The sequence below is a fragment of the Rousettus aegyptiacus genome, unplaced genomic scaffold, assembly GCF_014176215.1.
Source record: "Rousettus aegyptiacus isolate mRouAeg1 unplaced genomic scaffold, mRouAeg1.p scaffold_m13_p_1, whole genome shotgun sequence".
Lineage (NCBI taxonomy): Eukaryota > Metazoa > Chordata > Mammalia > Chiroptera > Pteropodidae > Rousettus > Rousettus aegyptiacus.
In genome coordinates this window covers 100,360,681-100,377,204 of record NW_023416284.1, presented here as the reverse complement: position 1 = coordinate 100,377,204, position 16,524 = coordinate 100,360,681, and the positions used below count along the sequence as shown (strand labels likewise).

The window sequence follows — 16,524 nt, the reverse complement described above, 5'->3', positions numbered from 1 at the left end:
CCATCCCAGCTCCTTTCTTCCCTTCTTCGAGAGTCTATTTCTTTCTTCTCCTCCTCTGGCCACCTCTGTGCTGCTCTTGGTTCCAGGGTAATGATCCTGCTCTGGAGACCTTGGCCCTTCTATTTGCTGTTTCTTTTTTCTGGACAGTTGTCTTCCTCTCTCACCCTGCCCAAAAGCTCCCTTCTTATTGGTCCCCAGGTAATCAGGGTCCAAATTCTGTACTAGGGCCAGAGCAGTCCTCAGGCAGAACAGAGAGGCCCTGCCCTCAAGAAGGGAGCAGCTGTGCTGGGGGTCAGAGCTGTACTGGGAACTCAGGGTATGGAACGCATAATATAGAGAAATATGTAATAAGAATTGAACCTGGAAACCAGCCAAGGCTCCTCCATAGCCTGGGCCAGGAGAGAACCTGGCTCACCCTGAAGGCTCTCGATAGGGGAACCACATGACCCCATCCAAGGTCTCTGCTTAGCTGTCACCTTCCCTTTTAGGGCCCTGTTGATGCCCTGCTCCTACTTTAGAGATGTACTATACTTTATTGAACTAATTCTCTATAAATGAACCTCTGGGTTATTTTCACTTTTTAAAAGAATTATAAACAATTGTAAACAAGCCTGCAATGAACATCTTTGTACCTCTCCCTTACCACATCTGAGCCGCTGATTCCCAGAGGGCCCCTCTTTCCACCTCCTATTTCTCATGTTTTTACCCACACATGGTCCACATGCCTCCCACTCCTCTCAGTTCCCGGATGGCTGGAGTTCACGTCACAGGGCCGGACATGAGCCGGAGGCTGGAAAATGTGATCTCCTTCCTCCTCAGGCCATATACTCTCCTTTCTCAGTTTATTTGGTTTCTTTAGCCAGGCTTCCCAAATACCTAGCTGTATCATAAGGATCCTTTACAAGTCACAGAAAACCCAACTCAAAATGCTTAAGACAATACAGGGAGGGTTTATTTCATAAGAAGTCCTGAGATAGTGTGGCTCTAGAACAGCTAATTGAGTGGCTCTAACACATCATCAAGCATCCAGGCTTTCTGTCCTTCTGCTTTGCTCTCCTCAGGTGTTTGTCCTTCTCAGGTGCTATAGCTCCCCTCATAACTACAAGGCTTCTGAAGTTCCAGATGTCACATTCAGACATGATATGTCTGGAGATTAAAGAGGGGTCATTGCTTTCTGTGGGTCTATTTTTTAAGATCAAGAAAACTTTCCTCTGAAGTGCAAACTTACCCTTGACTCTCATAGCCAAGGTTAGTGCACGTGCTCACTTCTTGGTTAACTCTTGGTAGGGAGAACGAGGGTTCCCTGGACGATGAATCATGGGGCTGCGTGAAGGGGTTGGGTTTTAAAGAGGAACTGGGGCACGAGGACAGAGGCTGAGTGGACAACCCACAGTGTCATGCAGGCTGGTGGAGGAGGTCTCCCCAACTGCGAGGACTCTGTTTCTGTGTTTCTTAACCCGCTGGGTCTGTGGCTCCTGCCTGGAGACTTAGCTTGACTCTGATTCAATTAGAAAACATTTGTTGAGGGAATGAAATACGATCTTACACCCTTGAGGTTGTTTGTTGTAATTCAGGAGAGGAGAGAACAGGGCCAGGGAGAGAAGGTGGCATCTGCTGAAACTCAAAACACAAAGTGCTCTAGCCATTCTCTCCAAGGGAAGGAGTTAATAAGTCCCTGTTCAGGTTGACTGGATGCAGGGGACTGACTGAGATGACCTTTGAACTGGGCTTCTCAGTGCTGGGACCAACTCTGTGTTAGGGACAGGGAGACCAAGGTGCAAGCAGTACTTATCCCAAGCTAAGGTAAGGGGAACACTTATCCCAAGCTAGGGTCCCCTTTGTCCTCCTTCCGAAGTCACAGAGGACAGGAAGGAAAGAAAGAGGACTGTGAGTCAGGAGTCTACCTGGGGAAAAGAAAAACACAGGAAGTGAGTCAGGGCCTATAGGGCAGACAGGTGGCCTGCGGTGCCCCAGGACAGACCCTGGGGGAGTTGGTTGAGAGGGAGGGTCCCTTCCCCAGAGGCTGCTGGTACACGCTATCCTGGCTATTTCTGCCAACCACGTTTCCCACAAACCCTTCCCCTCCTCACCACAGCAGGCCGCCTGCCCACTCGGCCACAAACCCAGCCACCAGTGGTTGCAATTCCTGGCTCTGGTCCACCCCCTGTATCCGGGAGGGCTCATCACCTCTGACCCCGGAAGGTGGGTCAATCCCTTTTCTTGCCTCCCCCCAGTTCATCTCCCTCTGTCCTCACAGCCGGAAGGGAGAGATACAGGAGCAACTGGGAAGTGGGGGTCTTCTCAGCAAAGCAGATGCATCCGTGTGCTCACATATGACTGGGCTGTCCTCAGGAAGAAGGATAAAGCTCTAGGTAGAGTGCCGGGTGTAAAGAGGGAGCACAAGTGTTGTGAACTGCTGGGTACCCAGCTGTCAGAGGGACCTTTGTCCTACTCACTGGAGTTTGGGTTTGAGGCCAGGGCCCCAGCTGGCACTGAAGTGATACGTTGCCTCTCTTTACCACTATTCTTATGCATTAAGCTTCCTTAGGGACCTCTGAAGGAGAAGGAGTGATTCACGATTCATCAATTCATGATTAAGTATATAATCTTAAATTTTATTTTATAGATGTAGGTTATATTACAACTTTTTTCACTTATTATCTTAGACATCTTTCCATAATAATATATATATATAGAAAACTTCCTTACTCTTTTAAATTGCTGCATAATATTTCACTCTATGGTTGTACTATAATGTATTTATCCAATTCTCTATAAATGAACCCCTAGGTTGTTTCTCCTACTTTAAAAAAAGTTCTAAACAATGCTACGATGAACATCTTTGACCATTTATCTTTGGGCACTTATATAAATGCTTTTGCAGGATCAAATCCTAGAAGTTAAACTGCTAAGTGAAAGAGTATGAACATTTACATTTTAATAGATAAGGCTTAATTGCTTTCCAGAATGAACTAATTTTCCATCCATTAACATTGTATGAGACAGCCTGTGTAACCACACCTTCCACAACACTGTGAGTTAAGAATCTTCCTAATCTTTGCCAATCTGATAAGTGAAAAATTATATCTTGTTTTCATTTGCATTTAAAATTGTTAGTGAGATGGGAACATTTTCTATATTTTTATTAGCCAGTTGTATTTTTTGTGAGGGACCTGTTTATATTCTTTGCCTATAATTCCCCATTGGATTGTTGTCTTTTTTTCTTCTTTTGTAAAATATGTTATTTTAAATTAGAAAAATGAGCATTTTGGCATACATCTTGCAGGCAGTTTTCTGTCATTTTGTCCTTTGATTTTGCTTATGAAGTTGTTTCTTTTAATTTCTATGTAGATAAACTTATTAATCTTCTTTGTTATGACTTCTGTTTTGTTCCATGACTAGAAAAGCCTTTGCTACTCCAGGATCATAAAAACATTTGCACACATTTTCTTCTGGCACTTTTATGGCTTTATTTTTCAAGTGGTTTATTTAAATTTTTTTCTTTAAATCTTTGATCTAGTTGAAATTTATTTCAGGTAGGTAATACAGATTTATTTACTTTATTCTGGTTAGTGTCTCAATTAATTGAACTGAATTCTCATGTTTATTTGGGTTGATTTCAAATTTCTGCATTCTTTACTACTGGTCTATCTGTACCAGTTTCATTCTATTTTAATTATTGTAGCTGTGCAGTATTTTAAAAAGTGTTTTATGGGGCTACTCCTTTCTTGTTAGTTTACTTTTTCCCCCCCAGGAATTCTGTGGCTATTCTTTTATATTTATTTTCGAAGAATCATGTTGTCAAGTTATCACCAAAAAATTCCACTGAAGTTATAGTTTCATTATGGGGACACTGACATGTGTATAATATTGACTTTTTATTCAAGAGCAATGTCTCTCTCTTTCTCTCTATTCAAGGTTATGTTTAAGTCCCTCATTTGGGTCTTATAGCTCTTCTCACGTAGACCTGCACATTTTTTTCCCCTCTGTTTCATGTAACAATTTTATTACCTTTGTGGATGGGACCCTATTTCTTGTGTTTGGGTAATCTTGCTTTTAGAACTAGCTAGCTTGTTAAATTCTCTGGTTATCACTGAGAGGTCTTTGGCTGATTCTCTTGGAATATCCATGCATAAAATAATATCATCCAATGATAATAATTATGCTTTCTCTTTAAATACTTATACCTCTTATTTTATTTTTGGAATCTAAGTGCATTGTCAAGTACTTCCAGAACAATGTTAAATACTAGTGGTGATACTTTATGGTGGCAGCTGACATCCCCTTTAATATGGAACTATGTCTTGAGTCTCCCATTAAACATTCATCTCTTTATTTTACATAATAAGATAGTGGGTTGTGTCAAGTTTCCCAGTATTCAGCCTTCTTGCTCTTCTGGAAAGAACCATGCTTAGGTTTAATGTATTCTGCTTTTATTAAAACGGTCCTAATAAGTACACTCTTCCTTAGCTTGGAACTTCCTCCCTAGCTGGTGATTCTTCCCTTGGACGTAGAGGTACAAAGACATGCAGAGGTGTAAGACAGGGGTTGTGTGGCTGCAGGAAAGAGTTGAGGCTCAGGATGTGGAATCTCAGCTTCCTGTCCCCAAGGGGATGGGGATTTACAAGACTCACTCCACCCTAGACTGAGAGAGGAAACTGTTGAAAATGGGGTGAGGAGGGCCAGGGAAGGGAGGAAGCAAGTGAGGCCTGAGGAGCAGTGGGCAGGGGGCCTTGAAAGAAAATCAAGGGATCTTCTGTTTGTTCCTGAAGACTTCCTGCCCCTCTACTGCACTCAAGGCTACCTAGAGCCTTAGTCTTTTGGGGGAAAACATGGTTCTGAACATTGAGCTTCTCTCAGGTTGATGAACTGACACAGGTATGGGTGGAGGTAGAGCAGGCTAGAGGAGTCCTCTGAAGCTATTAGATCAGGAAGGTGTACAGCCTGATTTGGCTGCTCCTCAACATTTGGATGTCACTCAGCAGCTTCTGAAAGCAATGATCATGTCTTCCTTCCACCTGTCTCCTGCAGGAACCTGAGGGCTATTCTTTTGTCCTAAACATATGACCTTGCTCCACCTTTCCCCCATTTCCTGCTGGAGGTGTGGGGTCCTCCGGCCATAACCCTTTATTAGGAACCAGGCTGACTTTATTGTCACCGTTGGTTGAACGTTGCTGTGCCCAGGGATCGCTGGATAGAGGAGAGAGCCAGGGCAGAGAGGAAAGAGACATTCTAGTAGCCATGGCAGGTGCATCGAGGTGGCTGAGGGCTCCTTCGTAGATGATGGGCTGAAGCCAGGTAGCCAGATAGAGACAAGAGGGCCCTGCAGATGTCTCTCCTCTGCTGGCATCCTTCTCCTTACTACAACTGTCAGCTATAGGAGCACAGAATGAACAAACCCTTGACCCGGAATCTCAACAGCTTCCAGGCCCAGGAACTCCTTCTGGCCCTTAATAACCCAGTCATTTGCTAGGAAAGAAGGTGCCTTCGTGGCCTCCTTTATATTACTCAAATGGGTATATACACATCCTTACTCTTTTCTCATAAGAGAAGATCAAGAGCATACAGACAGGTATGATGGTGAACTGAGTTTTAGGCAAAGTGAGGAAGAGCCTGGTCAGCCATTGACAGGAAGCCAGCAAGAGTGAATGGTGGGCAACCTGCCCAGAGGCAGGGGATTGAATGTGATGACCTCTGGATGCTGAGAATTAAATGATTCCGGGTCTGTCTTTTCCTGCTACTTTTGGCACATCCCAATAGAGTCATTGGGAGCTAACCTCATTTTTCCAGCCATGGGGGGCTGCGATAGAGTGGGGAGTATGGTCAGCAGGAAGGGGCACCTGCCATCAGACTGGAGGTCTGGGTAGAGGGTGGAAATTCAGCTTCTGGCAAGATGGCAAGAGCAAGACAGACCCCAGCCCTGGGGGAATCAGGACCCTGGGTAGATACTTAAGGCAGGGGCTTGGATAGATAGAGGCAAGGTGGACCCAGGAGTTTGGACCTGGGCTTCCAGAACACAGGGGTGCACAGCAGAATGAAGGCAACATAATATATTCCCAAATTCTAGGCTTAGACATCTTTGAAGGGACATTATTTGGCTTATCACAGTGTTTAAGTGTTCAGTTTTTTCTTCAGGTATATTACCTTTGTAAAGAAATATTTATAAATGTGTGCAGTATTGTTTGCCGGCAACTCAAGATCATTTTCTTACACTGGTCCATGCTTTCCTCTGTCCAGCAGGGGCTGGAAGCCAGATAACTACAGTTCCCAGAATCCCTGCCAGACAATGAAAGGCATCTCTATGAAATCTGGCAGGTGGAAGAGAAACAAAACTCTTAGCATTGTTCTCCTGGCAGCTGTGGGTAGGTATGTGGGCTTCAGCAGATAGGAGATTTGGGAACAGCTTTCTGGCATTTTCTCTGCTTTGGCACTGGAGGCTCAGGTGTCCTGTGGTTGTAGCAAATTTCTGATGGCCTAAAAACTAGCAATGAACCTGACAGCCTTCCACAATGAACCTCCCACAGCTTTGTGTACACCTAATTCCCTGTACTAAGTCCCTTTCTGCTTGAAATGACTGGAGTGGTTTCTGTGCTCCTAGCTGACTGATACGGGGATCTTGTTGACCATAACAATTTATAACCCATTTATTTTCACTTAGTAATAGATCATGAAGATAAATCTGTTCACAGGTTATTCAACATTCTTAAAATATTCAATAAAATGTGGTTTCTATGGCTGTGTGGTAGCCCATCATATGGCTATATCATAATTTATTTAATCAACCCCCTGTTGTTAGACATTTAGGTTGTTTCCTGTTTTTCACTTTTATAACCCATGCTGTCAAGAGCACCCTTGGCCATGAATGTTTATGCATGACTAAGAGTATTTACTTAGAATATATACTTGAGTGCAAATTTAGTTACAGGGCATTAACTTTCTGAAAGCTTTTATGCATATTTCCAGACAAGTCACCTGTGTTTTCTTCCTTGGCTCCCAGGACACCCCGCCCCTCTGGTTCTCCTCTCACCTCTCTGACCGTCCTTTTCTGTCTCCTTGGCTGGTCCTTTTCATCTCTTTGACCTCTAACTAGTAGAGAGCTTGGGACTCAGCCCTTGCATGTCGTCTCTTTTTTTATTTAAACTTATTCCCTTGGTAAATTAATTCACTCTTGTTGCTTTAAATACCGTTCCCATGCTGATGACCCCTTCATTCATACCTTAAGCCTAAGCCTTTCCCCAGAACTCTAGACTTACATGTTCGAATTGCCTGCTCAACATCTCTACCTCAATAGTTAGTGGGAATATCAAAATCAGCATGTCCCAAACTGAGCTCTGATCTTGCTTTCCAGGCCTGCTTTCCTTGCAGTCTTCCCCATCTCAATGACAATTCTTTCCTTTGAGTTGCTCAGACCAAAAAACCCGGTAGTCAACCTGACACCCCTCTTTTGCTTGTACCCTGTGTCCAATCCATGAGCAAATTCCTACTGACTCTAACTTCAAAATGCATCCATAATCCAGTCACTTCTCACTAGCTCCACAATTACCACCTGGTCCCGGCTGAGTCACCTAAATAGCCTCCTGACTATAAGACTCTCCGCTCCTCGCCACCTCCGCCTTGCTTAATCTATTCTCAACAGTGGCCAGGGTGATTCTGTTAAAACATAAACCAGATCAAGTCGCTTCTCAACTCAGAACCCTCCAGTGGTTCTCAACTTCCTCAATAAAAGCTAATATCCTTGTAGTGGTCTGCAAAACCTTAACCGACACCCCCCACTGACCCTCCGACTCCCTCTCCCCACTCCCTGCTTATTTAATCCATTACAGCCACTGGAGCCTTCCTGCTGTCTCCCAGACGTTCCAGGCACGCGTCCACCTTGAGTCACTGCACCAGCTGTCATCTCTGCTTAGAACACCTTCCCCAGATGACTATATGATGGGCTCCCGCACTTCTTAGTTCAAATGTCTTCAATGATCCCCGCATCCCATGTAAAATGACAACCCCTAGCCACCCTGACACTCCCTATTTCTACTTTACTTTTCTCCATGGCTCGTATCAACATCTTTCAAGTATGTGTGTATATATATATATATATATATATATATATATATATAGTTTATTGCCTGTCTCTTTCCATTAAAATGCGAGTTCTTTGAGAGTGGGAAATTTCATCTGTTTGTTCACTGAAGTAGCCTCTAAGGGTACAAGAGAACAGCAGGCACTGGATAAGCATTTGTTGAATGCGTAAGTAAATTCGTATTTTTCTTCTAGCCTATGGTCCTGAGGCAGTGCATAAGGCTCCAATGTGGACTATTTGTGAAGCGTACTACAGTTTACAATATAGATCTCTCTTAGCTTTGGAGACTCTGACGGGTAGGGATAGTGCAGGGGCGAAGAGCATTGTCTCACTATTAACTCTTTTGTGCTGTATTTTTTCCATCTGCAATAATAACTATCTTATAGGATGTTGTCAAAATTAAATAAGATAATTTATGCAAAGAATTTACATAGTGCCTGGAATTTATTAATCACTAAATAATTACAAGCTTGTTTATTACCACTTTTTAGTAGAGAAATCTGAGGCTCAGAAAATTTAGGAATTTGCTACAAGTTACACAGTAAGAGGAAAAGTGAATTTTGAACCCTGGACTTTTTTGGGGGTATGGAGGAGAAGATATTTTTGATGATACATTTTTCCGAAAATTGTCATAGCAGTGTCATTTATACTGCTGGCTTCAAATGAATAAGGCCATTTTCATTTCTTGTTACCAAGATATTTTTCAGAGCTTGGCCCAAATAACTTTAATTTGAATATTCTTTTATTGTAGGGAACAATTGACATTACCTCTTTTTTTGGGTAGTTTTCTATTTGTGAATTGAATCCCTGATGTTAATTTTGTCATGGGGGAAAAAACTGGGGACATTATAATGGGGAGAGGTATGTGATTAGCTTGAATTAAGTTTTGCTATATACTAACCTTTGCTATGTAGTTACATATATTAGAGCAAAACAAATTTTCTAAAATGCCATACTAGTTTTGCCTTGCATGAAAGCGTTCTAATAAATGAAAAATTACTAATTTTGTTCATAGGTAAATGTATCTAATAGGTCTTGGTGCTTGGCCTTTTTTCTTAGCAGTTTTAAAACTTTAGCTTTTCTTTGCAATGTTTCTTTCTTTTTCTTAGAATACATCTATCCAAACCACAAAACCCGACTGTGTTAATGGAAGCGAACCAAGGCTCCTCAGGTCTGTTATTAATTTTATTTTAAAAAACAGCAAGTCATTTTAGAGTGTTGAGAACCCAGGACTTTTGATTCATAATACTTTCTGTATTAAAACAAACATATAATAACCCAATTAAGGGTGTGGGATGTTCCCCCAAAGCCCTGAGGCTAAAGAGCTGGGGAATCTCTTGATTTCTTTCCGTTATTTGAGTTCTCTCCATGACATTTTGGCAAAATCATTTTGGCCAAACCTCTGTTTGAATATCTCTGGGCCTGGGGGACTCACTGTCTCCAGGCTGTACGTTCCAGAGAGAGACATTCAGGCTCCTGTGCAGTTTGTCACGCTATGCGAGGAAAGAGGCAGCCGTGCAGTTTGTCACGCTACATGAGGAAGGTGGCAGACAGTGTTAGGTGCCCACCAAATATCTATCTTCCCCACCCTCCTTACTTTTACAATTCCAATTTTTTTCAGGGCAGTGACGTGCCAAACAAAAGCTAGACTCTCCAGGCTTTTTCACAACTAGAATGGGCCTTGTGATGTGGTTGTGGCCAACAACATGAATGTAAAGATCAGCTGAGGGTTTTCCTGATCAAAGCAGGGGGCATTTTTAGTAGGCAGCAGTCTCTGCCCTTTCCTCTTCTCCCTTTTCCTGCCTGGAATGTGGATGTGATGGCTGGAGGTCCAACAGCCATGTTTTGAGCATGAGGAGGGAAGCGCCACAAGCTCAAAGTGAAAGGAAGGAAAGCTAGAGGAGCTTGTGTCATGGGGGGCAGTGTGGGTGGGTAACATCAGTATGGGACTGCTGCTACCTCTGTGCTTCTCATCATGTGAGGAAAATAAGCCCCTCTTGGTTAAGCCTCTGAAGTCAGGTTTCTGTCACTTGCAACCCTGACACAGTGACCGAAGGATTCTGCAGTGGATGCTATTCCTTAGCCATGAGCAGCTTGGGCTCTAGTCTCATTTTTTATGAGGTGCAATGAGCTCCAGGGCTAGAAAATCTTGTAGTGTCGCTGGAAAGCAGCAGGGGTTGTTGCTCCTGTGGCGGGTAAACACAGGCTGCAATCAACTCAAGCTGGACATTACTGAAAGGGTCCGGCGGAGGGGGGCCCCCGTCTGCTCTACTCATCTCGGGGTGTCCTGAAGTAGGATGTCCTCTCCTATGGAGCACGACTTGAAAAAATGTCTCCCTTTAGGCCTGGCAATTCTGCTTCTAGGACTTTGTTTTAGAATAGTAATCAAAGAAATGAACAGCTATTTTTGTATGAGAACATCCATGCACCATAGCACTGTGTATACCCATGGAAACGAGGAAAAAATTAAATACCCAACAGCAGAGAAATGACTATTGAATTATGGCACATCCACATTATTTAATATGGCATAGCTTGGTGAAACCGTGTTGTGGATGACTACTAAGGTGAGAAATTATTGCTTAAAAATATGAATTATGCTCAATATAGTTTCAATTTTGTCAAAAATACATATACACAACCCCCTTCTCCCTGACTCCAGCTCTTTCAGGGGCACCCCAGCAGCAGCTACTCTATTCATACTCGACTGCCATCGCCTCCTCCACTACTTGTGGTCTGGAGGTCAAGGACAGTGTCTCTCTTCTCTGGAGCACCAGGGCCTCGCCCTGGACCAGTGAAGAGCAGGCAGACATCTGTGGAATAAACAAACGGGAAATTGGTGACCAGAGACTCGATGCCACTCATTGCTCCCTGTGAGGGCCTGGCGAGACCTCCAACTCGTTTCCTAGTCCTGCTGACCTCTCCCTCTGGTTCTCTGCCAGGCCCTGCATCCACATTCAGGTGTCTCCCAGGCCAGAGGCAATGGTCTCCGCCCCTGGCTGCTTGTCAGTCTCACCTGGCACCTCACTCCACACCAGTGGAATGGGAAGCTCCTGGGTGTGCTGGCTTTGAGGGCAGGGACCAAAGTGCCTTCAGCCTCTGTGAACTACCACTGAGGTGCAGTGAGGAATGGGGCTCAGGTACCATCCTTCTGCGAGCCACTGCCAGCTGTAAAAGTATCATCTCCACGACACCATGCTGGAAACAGGTAGAATTCGAGTGGCCCCTGAAAGCAGCCACTGCAGAGCAGCCATTTCCTCTGCCTGTGTGGTAATTGTGAGAGTTAAAGTTATGGGAGAAGTCCCACAGGTCAGCCCTGTTCTCAGGCTTTACCTGATCCATTCACTTAGTGCCCCCTGCTAGCCAGCCATGAGCTGGGTATTACTACTACCATCTGCATTTCACAGAGGGGCCAACTCAGATACAGAGAGGTGAAATAGCCGTCCAGGTCACATATCTATCTGGCCAGGGATAGGATGGGGACCCCGTCCCAGGCGGCCAGGGTTTGGGGCTAAGCCTCTCTGCCCCATTGGGTGGGAATTACATGCCTAAGTGTCTTCCGTGTGCTTGGGATCCTCTCACAAAGCTGCCATTCTAGAAACTTGAAAAGAAGAAAATATGGATAAAAATATAAAAGGAACAAGAGTATTGAAGACAGCAGGCTCATTTCCACACTGCCTTTCCCAGATCAATTGTGGGGTATGTACTGTTCTTGTACTTGTCCTCTCTGCTTCATCCTTCTGAAAACCTTCCCTTTGTCCCCAAAGAACCTAAGGTCTCTTTAACAGAATTGTATTATGGCCCGGGACCCACTCGCTTGGGCCTCTGGATGCAGGGCGAGCATCTCACGGGTGAGGCAGGAGCAACGGAGACAGATGGCAACCGGAGGGAGATTCGATTACCTGCTTCTTCCCAAAGCCAATCTGCCCAGTAACTGCGTTAGGGCCCATTATTGATAGGCTTCCTCTCAGCTGCTGCTTGAGATTTGGTTTATCTGTGAATTGTTATATCCGTTGGAGCTCGGAAGTGGATGAGCCGGGCCTAGCTCGGAAGTCTAGGGAGGAGGGAGGTGGCAGGAGATGAGCACTGTGGGATCAGGTTGGGGAGCAGGTCAGTCAGGGCCAAGACAGCTCAGGGCAAGGGGAGTCTGGCCACACCAGGGAGAGAAGATAAGGCTGGAGGTGGAGTGTTGGGGCCTTGAATGCCAAGCTAAGAGGCTGGTTTAGACATGGTCAGTGATAGGGAGCTATGATAGGCTCTTGAGTAAGGGAAGTGACAGGTTAATATGGTTTTGGAGAGGAAGAGCAAGGGAGTGCGGCAAAAATCAAGCAAGACAAGGATGGTTGGGACCCCCTGTCTGTCCCTCTGAGGAGGGCAGAGAATGGAACCAGGGGCCTGGACTCACTGGGTTCAGATGGAGGCAAGGGAAGCAGGGCAGACACAATAGGCACTGCACTAGACTCATTCCTGTGTTAACTCTCACTCAGTCTCTGAAGCAGGCCTATAAGGTATCCGGGTGGAAGCGATGGCCTGATGAGGATGAGTCATTGCTGGGCTCACACAATGGAAAGGAGGGCCAATGGACCTATCAGATCCCAATGCCACATTCTCCCCGCTGAAACACTCAGCCTTCCAGGGCTCAAAAGTCAGTGGCAAGAAATACTCATTTCTCCCCAGTCATCCCTGCACTTAGAGCTCAGACCCACAATGGTAACAGTCAACCACCCATCGTGCACTGAACACCACATTACACACATCCTCTCTCCTTGTGCTCAGACTTGATGATGCTCGTTTGACAAGTGAGGAAGTAGAGCTCAGAGAGGTCAATGGCCTGCCCAGACCACACAGCAGGTATGTGTGAAGGGCCAAGCAAGCCCGCCTGGTTTCTCTCACCACAGTTCTCTCCATTCCCAGACTCTGGCTCCTGTATTCCAGCACTCCATTTACTCTAATCCCGGGATTAGTGAGGAGGGGGAATTGGCAGAGTTGCTCAGAATAAGCTGTTCAGCATGGAAACTTTTCTGAACATCTCCAGGCCTGCCTCTTTCCTGCCTTGGCTTTTTTACATCCCAGAAATCCATCTCTCCAGGCCTGAGGCTCAGGACTCTGGGGAGAGGGACTGTAGGCAGGGGTGGGGAAGGTCTGGGGCCATGGACACATGGAGGTAGGGGAGCCAGGCTGCAGCCTTGGGCTTCCCTCCCCTGGTTGTACCAAGGAGGGGTGGTGAGTTGAGGGAGGGAAGGGGCTCTGGTGAGATGGGAGCATGTCCCTGCAGGAAACCCAGACTCTCAGAGGAGAACCAGGAATGACTGGGCCTCAGCCCAGCACTAATACCTCTGCACACACTCCCCGAAGGATTTTCCCTCAGAAAAATCTGTTTAGTTTTTCCAGCTCAGAGGAAATAAATGAAGGATTTGGGGTGCGGTGAGGATGAGTGATGGGGGAGGCCCATGGAGCTTGCCATGGGAAAAGGTGAGCAAACAGAAGACCAGTTTCTGACATGCCCCTTTCCCCAGGAAGAAACCATGAATGCAGGCCATCTAACTATAGGACCAGCAAAGGCCCTGATCCGCCATATGATCAAAAGGCTTTGGCTGACTGTCTCAGTGAGTTCATTTTATTGTTTGCGTGTTCTCAGAATAGGAGACCCCAAGACAGAAACTGCATGTATCGGGCACAGGAAATCTCATTGCTGAGTGTAATTATTGTGGTGGGGTGGACGGTGACATTGGTGGTCATAGTGGTAGAGGCCAAGGTGGGCGTGATGACGGTGGCAGTGTGATGGTGACGGGGGTGGTCATGGTCATGGAAACCTTGAAATCATGATGGGGGTGGGGTGGAGGTTGAGAAGTGAGCTTTGTAACCCGACACACCTGGGTCCCATCCCAGCCTCATCTTTTTCTAGCCGTCACTTGTGTGATCTGCCTCTCTGAGTCTACTTTTCTCATCTAAAAAGTGGGAAAAATAAGAGCTCTTGGTGAAGTACAGGGGTCCCTGGGGCGGGTGCTGACTCTCTCAGTTCTGATGTAGTTTTGGGGTTCTTTGGTCCCTCCATCTGCCCTGCTTCCTTCCCTTCTGCCCACAAACTTCCTCCGGTCATTGTCACCGGCTCTTCCCTTAATCACCATTCAATTCCTTACTTCAGAGCCCCACACATTCTAAAAAAGAAGTTTGTACACACTGCCTCTGCTTCCTGGCTTCCCACTCGCTCCCTAACTCCTTCTCGGTAGGCTCTGGGTTCCCGACGCTTCGAAAACTGCTCTCAAAGTCAGCAGAGGCCTCGCCCACATCTCAGCCTCAACCTCCTCGGGGAAATGGCCCTATGACCCCCAAGGCTTTGAGAGAGTGTCTTCCCAGGGCCTTCGAGACCTGCATGTTCCATGTCTCCACCGCCTGGAACCCATTTTGCCTCCCTCTACCCTTAAAGATCAGTGCTCTGATGCCTCCTCCTCTCTCTGCACATTCTCCACAAGGGTCATTTAGCTCCCCTGGTTCCGAGTCCAGTCTGTGCACAAGCGGCTCCAAAGTCCATTTTTCGGGTCTATCAGATCGCTTAGGTAGAACCCCACTTCTGGCCACGAACTGGACTCCCTCCAGCACGTTAAAGGAAGGCCATCCAGTGCTGAACTCAACATGCTCTCCTCAGATCCACCTGCTCTCTTCCCTCCCTGTCCCCCCAGACCCCTTGCCCTTTCATACAAATTTTCACCCACTTGCAAGTCCTGTCAGTTTTCCCGGGTCACGGTTCTTTTAAAATGAACACAGAACCTAATTTTATTTTCAAAACACAAAAGCAGCTTATTAGTTAACTTTGCTCCATTTAAATTTATTATATTGATTAACCTTGTTTGGTAGTAAGGCCAATAAATTATATAAATCGTGGATCTTTTCTTTTAACCCAGAAAAATAAACTCTGTTATGACAATCCATAACATGTTAATCTGTGTTATATAAACTGTTAGCTTTAAAAAAAAAAAAAAACAAATCTTTTTAACACTGATGCAAATGTCTCAGAAACTTCCTACACATCATTGTGTTTGCTTTCAGAAATGGCTAGGTAATGTAGATTAAACTTCCTCCTGAAGGCCACTAGAAAAGCTATATATTAAAAAAAAAAAAGCAAACCAAACAACAAACTCTTTGAGGATCTGAGTGCCAAAAGATAAATAAGGTAGTGGGGAATTTGGGGGCTAGGGTATGAAAGATGACCGGGAGTAGGGAGGCGAGCCTGGCTTCAGAAATTCTTTTCCTTTGGGCAAGGAGGAAGCAACCGAGAAGCTGAAAGGTTGATGGGAAAAGACAGTCTCCTGGAGACAGGAGACAAGGCCTATCAAGAGGAATGTTTCGTGAACCTCCTTGCTTTGGGACCCCAAAAGTTTGCACCTGATGAACTAAAAGTAGACAGGTTCTGACAGGGGCTGCAGCCCCATTTTGACTCATCTCAATTCCTGAAATTGGATTAAGGTGATCCGATGTTGCTGGTGCCCTCAGGCTCTTGTAAATCCTCTCTGGAAGAAGTCATCGTCTTGTTAGATATTTTTATAAATGATTTTGCAACTACAATGTCCAGGGTGCACCCATGCATGCGTGTGTGTGCGCGCGTGCGCGCGCGCGCACTCACACACACACACACACACACACACAACCTGGCAAAAAACAAAATGCCCTGCAACCCCAAAACTAAAAAACAAAAATCAGACACATGATGAGACAAGACAATATGAACAAATATATAAGATAATATCCTCTCTAGATGTTGGAGTCATGTATACAGATTTAAACATTTTTTAATGCAGTACTTAGCATGATCAAGGAGATAAAAGACATGATTAAGAATTTTGGCAGAAAATTGAAACCATTTTTTTTTTCTAAATGGAAATTCTGGAACTGAGAATTATTATACCTGACACTAAAATATCAAAGGATAGGTTTAGCTGCATTTTAGACAAAGCCAAACAAAGAGTTAGTTAAATAGAAGTGAGATGAGAAAAAATATCCAGAAGGAAGCATGAAAGGGTAAAAGATGAATATATAAAAGATAGTCTAAGAAACCAGAAGAAATACTGAGACGGTTTAAAAGAATGAGGCGGAAGCAATAATAAAGGGATAATGTTGAGAACTTTCAACAACTGATGAAAGATATTTTCAGACTAATAAAAACAGGAAATTAATCATCAGCAGACCCACATTAATAAAATATTTTTCAGGCAGAAGGAAATAATCCCAAATGGAAGGTCAGAGGTACAGAAAGGAATGAAGAGCAATAAAATGGTAAGCATGTAGATAAATATAAAACATGTTGGCTGTGTAGAAAAATTGTAATATTATAGTGTCTGGGGAAGTTAAGATCCTAAGGTCCCTGTCTAGATTTTGGGGGAGGAAAGTAAAAGAATCAATTACTATTAGTATTTTTTAAGTATGTATGCTGTAATCTCTGGGTAGCTACTAAA

General features: G+C 44.8%; 1 long non-coding RNA gene across 2 annotated transcripts in view; it reads left to right on the top strand.

Moving 5' to 3' along the window:
* Window positions 1-16,345, top strand: part of LOC118601199 — a 73,027-nt gene extending 56,682 nt beyond the window's left edge. The window contains exons 3-5 of one of the 2 annotated variants that reach the window (XR_004950269.1): window positions 6,238-6,362; window positions 9,184-9,245; window positions 16,282-16,345. This is a non-coding gene — a long non-coding RNA (uncharacterized LOC118601199). Of the gene's footprint in view, window positions 1-6,237; window positions 6,363-9,183; window positions 9,357-16,281 lie in introns of those variants that run through there. The other variant, XR_004950267.1, reaches the window with a different exon arrangement.
* Window positions 16,346-16,524: the final 179 nt, after the last annotated feature.